The 11,075-nt window shown below is 43.3% G+C and overlaps 1 non-coding gene across 1 annotated transcript; it reads left to right on the top strand.

The window, feature by feature from the left end:
• The first annotated feature begins 645 nt into the window (after positions 1-645).
• Positions 646-776, top strand: LOC118592642. Its single transcript, XR_004946107.1, has one exon. It is a non-coding gene; the product is annotated as a small nucleolar RNA SNORA76 (small nucleolar RNA).
• The last annotated feature ends 10,299 nt before the right edge of the window (positions 777-11,075 follow it).

Genomic DNA, 11,075 nt, shown 5'->3' with positions numbered 1-11,075 from the left:
TGGGAAGTCAGCGATAGGAGAGGTCCTTACAGGTGCCAGCAGGTAGCAGAGTACCTCTCTTGTGACAATGACTCCAAGGCAGAGAAAACCAGATGAACTGAAGGCGGGAACAGCTCTCAGGGCCCATTCCACTGGTCTACATCTGTCAGCTAGTTCCATATCTCAGTGTTCTCACAGCCTCCTGAGACAGTGACACCAGCTAGGGACCAAGGGACCAAACAGCTCAGCTTATGGGGAAAGAGGACTTCTCCTATTCAAACCAAAACAAAATCCCATAACTACTGCCTTAGAAGCCTCTTTGGCAGGGCTGAAGACATGGCTCAGTGGGAAAGTACTTAGCATGCAAGCATGGATACCCGAGTTTGGATGCTCAGCATTCCCATAAAGGTTCCGGCTCAGCAGTGCGAATTTCTCTCTCCAGTGCTGGGAAGGTATTTGTAGGAGAATCCTTGGGGCTTTCGAGCCAGTCACGCTCAGTCAGAGCGCTTGTCTCAAAATCAAGGTGGAGAGTGATAGATGAACTCTCCTGAATTCTAGACGCCACAGCACCTACATGCATGTGCACTTGTACACACTTGTGCATAAACAGACACGCATGCACTTACAAAGACTCGTGCATACACACAGTATAAAATCTTTGGGGGATGGCTGCCTTTGAGTTCCCATTGTGCCTGCTCTGTGGTGCTGAGGGTTAGCTCCACAGTGGCACATGTGTTCAAGCTTAATTAGGGTGGCCTGGCTATCCTGGGCAGTCCTTTCAACCACTAGCCACACGTGTTAGAGCCCGACTTTGTGGGGTGAACGGCAGGCAGTTTTCCTCCTAGACACCAACGCCTTGAAGTGGCCTAGGCCTGGGGAACCATGGACTCAGTTGTGTGGTGAGTATCCCATGTGCATGGTTTGTTATCCTTGCTCAAGATGCCCGCATCCTTTGTTGTGTGGTCCCTGAGGTGCACAGGCTTAAAGGCAAAGTGGAATGGCAGGGAGGGAGGACTTGGGGTTAGTTAGGTCTGTGGTGGTTGGTGTTGACAGGAACTGATTGCTGCTGGAGGTGCAAGAACATAACTTCAGGAGTACAGGTGCAGTGGCATCCTGTTTACTAAAAGCTTGAGGGCAGCCAGTTAGTCCTGTAGTTAATATAGGGAAGGATTCCTCTAGGGATGTAGCGCAGTAGCATGCTTGCCATGTCTGATGTGCTGGCTGGTTTTATTTCAACTAGCCACGAGCATGACTCACCGGAGAGGAAGGAAACTCAATTAAGAAAATGCATCCAAAAGATCGCTCTGTAGGCAATCCTGTAAGGCATTTTTCTAATTAGTGATAGATACGGGAGGATCCAGCCTATTGTGAGAGCGACTATCCCAAGCAGGTGAACTTGGGTTCTTTAAGAAAGCAGGCTGAGCAAGCCATGTGGAGCAAGCCAGTAAGCAGCACCCCTCCATGACCTCTGCATCAGCTCCTGTCTCCAGGTTCCTGCCCTACTTTAGTTCCTGTCCTGATTCCTTCAACGATGAACAATGATGTGGAAGTGTAAGCAAAATAAACCCTTTCCTCCCCAAATTGCTTTGGTCATGGTGTTTCATCACAGCAATACTAAGCCTAACCAAGAAATCTGGGGTTGGATCCCAGTACTGAAGAAAAAAAAAAAAAAAAAGCAACCCTTAGGCTTTAATTATGCCAGAAAAATCCATCAAGCAATATACTTAAGTTAATGGTAATAAAATGATACCAAATTATGTGTTTCAAATACTATAGACAATTTTGAATGCCCCCAACCCTAGTAAAGTTAAAGAATAAAAAATCTTCTGGAGTAGAAAAAACACTTCATTTATATGTTTTTAGATTAATTTTTTTATTGTTTTTAGTTATTTGCCTGTGAGCGTGTGTGAGTGTGGATAAGTGTACATGAGTGGAGGTGTCAACCGAGGTTGGTTCTCCCACCCCACCCTGGAACTGGAGTTCTAGGCCGATGAATTGCCAGACCTGGGTGCTGGGAACTGAACTCTGGTCCTCTGCAAGAGCAGTACACACCCAACTGCTGGGCTGTTCTTCAGCCCTTCATTTCCGTTTGTGATTCTGCCCAAATTCTCTCATTTGGCTTTCCGTTAAACTGAAGAGATGGTAGGAAACAACAAACAAAGGATTTAAGGGTTTGCTCGTTAGTTTAAAATGATAATTTAGGCACTTAACATGAAAATAGTTCAATTTTTCTAAGACTCCCCAAATATGAACATCTGTCCTCCCTGGTGGGCACGGGGTATCCGTCTCCTATGCTCATCCAGTTGCTCAGCACAGAGGTAGCTTTGTGCCCTTTGGATATTGGTAGGTGGAAGCATTTATAATGCTTACCTCTTGGTATCCACAGGGGATCAGGCCCAGAATTCCACAGGCATCCACATAGATTGCTGTGATGCTCGAGTTCCCTATATAAAAATGGCACAGTGTTCACATACAACCTACATATTTGAGATTAAAGTAGGTAAATATTTGTACTGAATTTCTTAAGAAAATCATGACAAGAAGAAAAGTCTGTACATGTTCAGCACAAACAACAAATTTAAATACCATTTAAACCTGTGATTGGTGGAATCTCTTTGTGGGACCCACAGATATGGAATGTGAGGGACCGGCTGTTGTATTAAGATAATTAGTGTGCATATGGTTAGGCAACAGCCTCTTAATTTAAACCTGAGATTATTAGTTTCCTTCCCTCAGAATGAGTTCACTACAGCACCATGTCACCACCTCCTAATCACGGTCAGTGGCACATTGCTAATTTCTTAAAACAGTCACTTCCTCTAAAGCAGAACTCACTCGACGGCAAACTTACAGCCTAGTCAGCTACTGCTTGTGCTGGTGCCTACAAAGAAAGCCGGGTATAGCTGGGTAAGCCCACAGCTGGCGACAGGGGCAGCGTAAACGTTATCATTGGGGGAAGCTGAGTAAAGGGTGCACAGGTCTTCCTGAATCGGCTCTTACAACTACTTATGACTCTGTAATTGTCTCAAAGCACAAAGTATCATTACAAAAGAAGCCTGCCACTGGGAACTTGTGGGCAGTTGAGTTAGGATCTCCCTTATGTGCTCTTAGAGGGGTCATTTAATTAAACCAGAGAATATTAGAGTAGGTAAAATATTGGGTTATATGGTCCAAATCTCTTATTTTAAGATGGGGATACAAGATCAAGGGGGAATCATATATATAATATATATATATATATATTATATATATTATATGTATATATATATATTATATGTATATGTATACATATATATATGGCTATCTCACACACACATGGCTATATACACCATATATAATTCATCTTAAACAGAGCAGGGAAGGAAACCTTGACATGTGGGTTGACTACTTTGTGACAGTCACTGCCGAAGGGGTTTGCGGCCACGGTCTGTTTCACTTCTTCAGAATTCTTGTGAGTATTATTGTTACTTTACAGTTGGAGAAATTCAAGCTCATGTCAAATCACAAAATTAACTAGTGCTGGAATCTGAATCAGAGTCCTCTGTGCTAGACCAGCTTTCAAGCTGTGCCCGCTCCTGTCCTTCGTTCAGAATTAGTATTCTACTGCAACCTTCAAACAAATCCAAATTTAGACAAACCTTTAAAATATCCTTATTACATGTGATGTTCTGCTATGTTCTTTAGTCTTATTCTAGTCTAGTCTTTTAATTTTTTGCTTTCATGGAAAATAGATTTTTTTTCATGCAATGTATTCTGATTGTAATTTCCCTCTCCGAAGCTCTTCCCAGTTCTTTCCCACCCCTCCCCCAATTCCTGAACTACATCCTTCCTGTCTCTCATTAGAAAACAAACAGCATACAAGGAAAAATAATTAAATAAAATATATAGAATAAGATACAACAAAAAGCAAACTGGAATAAGACTAAACAAACAGAAGAAAAAGAGCCAAAGAAAAAGCACAAGAAACACATGTAGATGCAGAGACACGCATGTTTGCACGTATAAGAATCCTATAAAAACACAAAACCGGAGCCATAATACATGCTCAAAGGACCTGTAAGGTAAAAAAATAAAAAGCACCCTGAGACAACACTATGAGATAAGGAACCTCCCAAAGTGCCATTGAGTTTGTTTTGTGCTGGCCTTTTACTGCTGGGCACGGAGCCTACCCTTGAGAGTAGCTTGTTTCCCCAGTGAGACTCCCTTGGAGAAAACTAACTTCTCATTGGCAGTGGTTACCAGTTAGAGATAGTTTCTGGGTTAGGGATGGAGGCATGTGTCCACTTCTCCTTTCAACTCTAGGGCCCCATCTGGTGCAGACCTGTGCAGGCCCTGTGCATGCTGCCTCAGTCTCTGTGAGTTCATATGTGTGACAGTTGGTTGTGTTTAGAATGCCTTGATTCCTCGGCGCCCTCCATTCCCTCTGGTTCTTACACTCTTTCCATTTCCTCTTCCAAGTGTTCTCTGACTCCTGAGGGCCGGCATTTGATGGAGACGTCCCATTTAGGGTTGAATGTTCCAAGGTCTCTCACTCTCTGTGATTGTTTGGTTTTGGGTCTCTGTATTTGTTCCCATCTACTTCAGGAGGAGGGTTCTCTGATGATAGCTGAGCAGTGCATGGATCTAGAAGTATAGCAGAATGTCATTAGGAGTCATTGTATTGGTATCCTTTAGCAGAATAGAAGTATTTGGTTTTCCCATAGGTCCCATGGGCTATCTAGTCTCAGGTTCTTGGTCATCCAAACAGTGTTGCATATGGGTTCCATTTTGCAGAGTGGGACTTAAGTCAAATCAGATATTGGTTGGTGACTCCCACAGGCTTTGTACCACTATTGCATTAACATATCCTACAGGCAGGATGCTGTTGTAGATAGAAACATTCGTGGCTGGTTGGTGTTTTTACCTTTCTCCTTTGTATCATACAGAGTACCTTCAGTACCATGAACACTAGTTTGTAGGAGTGAAGGTTCTACTTAGGTATCACCCCAACTAACTTCTCTGTGTTCAATGAGTTGTGAAGGTGTTGTGTTCAGAAATAGGATCTTGCCATCAGTTTGAGAAGAACAGACAATAGTCTTGGCAATAGCTGGGGTTGTTTGGGGTTTCCCTTGGGACCCCTTTGGCCAACAACTTGATTTTATTTAATCCATTTCCAGTACTGGAAGCTTCGCTGGGTGATGAGACATGTCCAGTTGGGGCTCTGTTTCCCCCATATTTGGCAATTTTATTTAGGTCAACTTCATATATGTCTATATTTAGGAAGTTTCTACTTTATTAGATTTCCAAATGACCCCTCAAAATGGCCATTGGTTTTGGCTATCCCTCCCAGTATTCTCTCTCTTATACCCCGCTCCCTCTCCCTGTTTGATCCTCCTGTTCCAGTCCCTGCCCCTAACGGATCCATAACTATCTATTCTATTTCCCCTTTTTAGGGAGATCCATCCCTCCCCTCCATTCAATTCTTAAAAATCCACTAGAATTGATTTTATAGTCACCCTGGCTTGTGACTCAGTTTGAAAAACACAGGATGTTATTTTCCCTTCGCTTTGTTCCTTCTGGTAACACTTTGGAGGAGACATTCTTTTCAGTGCTGTCCAAAAGTCCTCCTCACTGTTCTGCCAAGACCTTGTATGCCGAATTAAAGGAAATGTTGTCCTGGTTAGCTTTGCTTATTTAAATTTATAATGGCACAAACAGAAGACTGTAACCTGATTTCTCCCATGGCCTTAAGTCATTCAAGGTCCCCCTCCTCCTCTTTTTCCCCCCTTCTTTCTGACCACATTCCCAGGAGGGGGCAGATAGACCCTTCAAATTGAACCCTGTCATTTTCTGAGCTGATGGGTGGTTTGCTGTTTGAGGGGACTCCAAGGCCATGTCTATAAGAGGCAAATGTAGACAAGTGATCCACTGATTTGCATTTGGCTTAAAATCCCCTGAGTGGGTGTGTTGCGTGGGAGAAATGGTGGAGTTGGGCTCTGTATCATTTATCCTGGCAGTGCTCCACCAGACAGAGTGAGTTTGGGTGGCCTGACATTCCTAACTCATTTCCTGGTAGATGCCATGACATTCCCATAGGGACCATCTGGGTCACCCATCCACAGTCTTCCTTGGGTAGTAGTATTAAGTACTTCAAGTTCCTGGACCACGGTGGCATTACTTCTGAAGCTCAGACATTCCCTGGGTCTGTTAGTAATAGCATCTGACCGTTGGCAGCACTGACTCAGCTTTTTAGGTTAACAGTATCTCATGGATTATCTTATTGAATTCTCACAGCAGCCCTGATGATGCCATTGATATTATATCATTTTACATTCCACTAAAGCCTTGGCTGGTTGGCAGGTGGCCTTTGGTAGGTTCTTAGAGGGTATGGGAATTAGAGAATATGAGAAGAAAAGAAGTGGTTGAGATGAAATTCTGTCTGTCTGTCTGTCTGTCTGTCTGTCTGTCTCTCTCACATACACACACACACACACACACACTCATAGAGTTTCAGTGTCAGAGTCAAGGCTGTCCTGCTTCCTTCTGTTTTAGGATTTGGTTATCTTGGTTCTTTCATCCTCTGTTGTAGCCCAAATCACGACAACTTTAAATTGTAGAATTTTGTCTTTGTTTTTCTCCTTCCAAAAGATGACCGAGTTTGTGTCTTAGATTTGAGCTTATTCTGTAATCACAGGATGACTCAGCTTCCCAGCAGAAAGTATTTCTTAAAGTTAGTGCACACACTAGGAATAGTTTCAAACTGAAATTTCCTGGGCGTCAAGATAAATTTATTTAATATGTCAATAGGCTGATCTTGAACTTGTGACCTTCCTATTTCAGCCTCCTGAGTGCTGCTATTATAGGTGTTTGGTATTGTACCTTGCCCTGAAGTTATATTTTTAACACATTTAGATCTAGTGGTTTGCAGTAAGTCATACTATAAAAATACTAACTGAAGGTATTATAAGGTATACGGAAAGTAACCCGTATTTGGCCACAGAATGTAATGTCAATACCCAGGAAACTGAAGCCCGGGAAACACGAGATGATTGGGCCAGCCTGGGCTACGTACTGGTTTCTAGACCAGCTTGGAGCACGTAATGGAAACTCTGTCTCGGAAAAGAAGGTAATACAATAACCTTAGGTGAAGAATCAATGAGGGGGAGTGCTGGTCTCTCATATTGAGGGCTCCTTCATGTTTCTTAACATCCTCTGGAGTTGGGTTGACCCATGACTAGGTTCAGATAAATGGAATGTGGCAAAAATGCTTCTGGACTGACTGCTAAAATCCCCGTTACAGTCTTTAATGAGCTGTGTCTTCCTCTCTGCATCTTCTAGACAGATGATGCCAGGTGGCCGTGAAGCTGGAAGCTGGTGGAACAAGATGGAAACATCTGCGCGTTTGAGTCACTGCCTAGAGGAGAGCTGCTTGGCTCGCACTGAATTGTGACAGGAGCAACAATAAGCCTGTTTGTGCCAAGACACTGAAAATTGGGGGATTATTTATGTTGACTATATAGTCTATCCTATGTCCCTAAATACAATGTTATGTTATTACTGTGATGGGAAGTTTTCATTTACTATAGTAGGAGAGATGAATTATTACTTAATTCCAGCTGTAGCCAACAACCGAACAGGATGAAGTACAGGCAATTAGGCCAATGACTCTTTAAACCAATAGCCAACAAGAACATCTTAAATCTAAAGTTTGCTGAAAAGTTTTTAAAAAGTCTGTCTAATTTAACATGCAAGGAACAACTACCTTTCTTTTTTTAAATCTAAAAAAGCTTTCTAGATTTATTGACTCAAACTTAACCACAACTCAACATTTTTAATTTCTAAGTTGTGAACTCTCACAAATGTCGGAGGACAAATGACATCCGTGAATGAAATGATTCATATGTGCACAACCACTGTGCACTCACTGGGAAAACAGACTGCCCAGGAATCTGTGACTGCCATTCTTAAAATTTCTTAAGATGGGAACCACTGAACTGTCTTCTATCCTTCCTTCCCAGGAGCATCTAGTTCTGACTCTGTCTGCCACTGCGTGAAAGCCTGATTTCTATTCTATGTATTATGGAGTAGATTATTTCAGTGTTTCCCAACTGCCTGCCATGACCTATTCATAGGCCACAAGACCAGTATTAGGAGGTGAAACATCATGACCAGAACTGAACAGATGATGTAGACAATGTCAAAGTGAACACAGCAAGGCTATCTCATTCATAAATATTATTTCTGATGCACAAATACCCATAGTTTGTCCCTGTTATGGAAATAACCATGTTCTACGGAGTTCAATGACCCCGAGTCATTGCACCCACAGAAAATAGTTAGGTTCATGCTAGTCTCTGCTTGTGACATTTTTCATCCACCAATCAAGATGTTCATTTGTTTACGTGTATTTCTCGATTGATCCATTGACACTCAACTCACATCAGCAACTCTATAACTCTTTCATGTCTGAATGGATTTTTACCCAGCACACACACACATCTTTGTAAGGCTCATCACAACCTTCTCATGTTTTAAGTCAGTGGACAATACTCCAGCTCTGTGTGTGGCCCTTGTAGACAGTCAGCTCACCAAATAAGTCACATATTCACACCAACCTACCCACACACTTAAAAGGTGGTACTGAAAGGACACAGCAAAGGGGCAGTGGGCCCAGACCACAAAGCTGAAGTGATATTTAGTCTTGTCAGGAATCCTATGGAGGAGGAGCTGTATTAGGTAAGCTAAGCATTCCTGCAGGAGATCTGAGATAAGGCCTAGGTTTTCCTCTTCACTTGTGCTGGCATCATCGATTTTGGGTAAGTCAATGTCTGGCTGCTCTGTTCATAAGCTTGTTCTTGACCAATGGTAAAATCATGACCTAGACTCAGAGGTTTCACTAAAAATTTAAGTGTCCAAGACATAGTACTAGTATCAGATTGTGGTATAAAACTCATTTTGTATTATGGCTATGATTTCGGTGTATGCTGGGCAAGTCTCATACCAATTGAGCTAATCTCAGTCCTCCCCAGGCTTATGATTTTTTAAAAATTTATTTTCTCATGTGTTACACCCTGACAGCAGTTCACCCCCTCCCATCCTCCAAGTCCCTCCCCTACCTCCTCTCTCTCCCACATCCATTCCCCTTATGTTTCTCTTCAGAAAAGAGCTGGTCCCCCAGGGATATCAAGGAAACACGGCATTATCAAGTGTCAATGATACTAGGCACCTCCTCTCATAATGAAGGCTAGATGAGGGAACCCTGTAGAAGGAATAAGGTCCCGAAAGCAGGCAAAAGAGTCAGACAGTCCCTTCTCCCACTGTTAGTAGTTCCGTACAAAGGCCAAGCTACACAACTGTCACATACATCCAGATGCACTAGGTCAGTCCCAGGCAGGCTCCCTGGTTGTCAGTTCAGTGTCTGTGAACCTCTATGAGCCTAGGTTAGTTGATTCTGTGGGTTGTCTTGTGGTGTCCTTGACCCCACTGACTCCTACAATCCTTCCTCCTCCTCTTTTGCAGGATTCCCTGAGCTCCACCTAATGTTTGGCTGTGGTCTCTGCATCTGTTTCTATCAGTTGCTGGACGAAGCCTCTCTGAGGACAGTTGGGCTAGGCACCAGTCTATGAGTACAGCAGAATATCATTAGGAATCATTTCATTGACTTTTTTTCTAGTTCTGTTTGGTTCTACCCTAGGTCTCTGGGCTATCTAGCCTCTGAGTCCCGGCCCTCCAGGCAGTGGCAGGGGTGGGCTCCCTCTTGTGGCATGGGTCTCAAGTTGTACCCGTCATTGGTTGGCCACTCACACAAGGTCTGCTCCACCTTTACCCCAGCACATCTTGCAGGAAGGACAAATTGTAGGTTGAAGGTTATGTGGCTGGGTTGGTGTCCCAATCCCTCTATTGAAAGTCTTTCCTGGTTACAGGAGATGGCTGGTTCAAGTTCTATATTCCCCTATTGCTAAGAGTCTTCGCCAGGGCCACCCTCATAGATTCCTGGGGTTTCCATTGCACTAGGTTTCTACCTTGCCCCCGAAATGCCCCCTAATTCCAGTCATCTTTGCCAGTATTCCCTCCCTCTCTCCTCCCCCTGCCTGATATCTCCTATCCCCATCTCCACCTGCCCCCAGCCCACCCTGGATATCTGTTTTATTTCCCCTTCCCAGGAGATTCATGCATCCCCTCTAGATCCCAACCCTGAATACCAGGTGAGCTGCATCTCAGCCTATCCTGGGCTTATGCTTTTTTTTAAAAAAAGGAAGTTGGAAAGACACTGCTGCAGTGTTTCTATATTTATCCTGGTTTTATAAGCCATTTCCTTTGTTTAAAATCCATTATGTATTAGTGTTTTTCTTTGTGTGTGTGAGGCTGATAATAAAAAATCTCTCTCCCTGGTTTTGGAAAAGGGATTAAAGTAAGTTTTCTCATTGTTGCATCGGACCTGATATCATGTTTGTGTTTGGATCACATGCCAGTTGGAAGTCAGCAAGACTTCTAGAGTCTTTCCTATCAAACATGTTGGAGACCAAAATGTTGTCATTGTTAAAAGCAGAAAGACTTGTGGCTTTTAGCAAATATGCACAGTGACACTTAATGAAAAAAATCCTGTCAACTATGTAAAATTTGCTAAATAATAGGTAATTAGCATAAATGACAGGGAGGGGTTGGGGTGCAGCTCCAGGGTAGGGTGTGTATATAGGTGTCCAGGTTCAGTTTCTAAAACTATAAAGATTACATGTGTGTGATGAAGAAATGGCAGCAATGATTCCCAAATGGACTTTCTTTAAGGGCAAAGACAGGTGGATTTAACCTTAACCTTTGTCCTCCATGGAGCCTAGCATAAGTTTTGGCCATGTAGTTGCTGACTAAATGATGGTTTGCAAAGTGTGGTATAACCAGTCTCAAGAGAGTTCCACTACAATCTAGAGTAGCTGCTCAGCTGAGGCCAAGTGATACTCACACCTGAGTGCAGGACCACTGACCCTCTTTAGAGTGCCACTGCCATTCTCAGGGACCACCTGAGCGCAGCCTTGTGTCTGAGGGAAGAACCCAGTCCTCAACCACCAGGTCTAGCAAATAAAAACACAGAACGCCCAGGTAAACGTGGACAGCTTCTAATT

This window comes from Onychomys torridus, chromosome 10, assembly GCF_903995425.1.
Source record: "Onychomys torridus chromosome 10, mOncTor1.1, whole genome shotgun sequence".
Taxonomy (NCBI): domain Eukaryota; kingdom Metazoa; phylum Chordata; class Mammalia; order Rodentia; family Cricetidae; genus Onychomys; species Onychomys torridus.
Note: the sequence above shows the minus strand (reverse complement) of the source record. Positions and strands in the feature narration are given on the sequence as shown.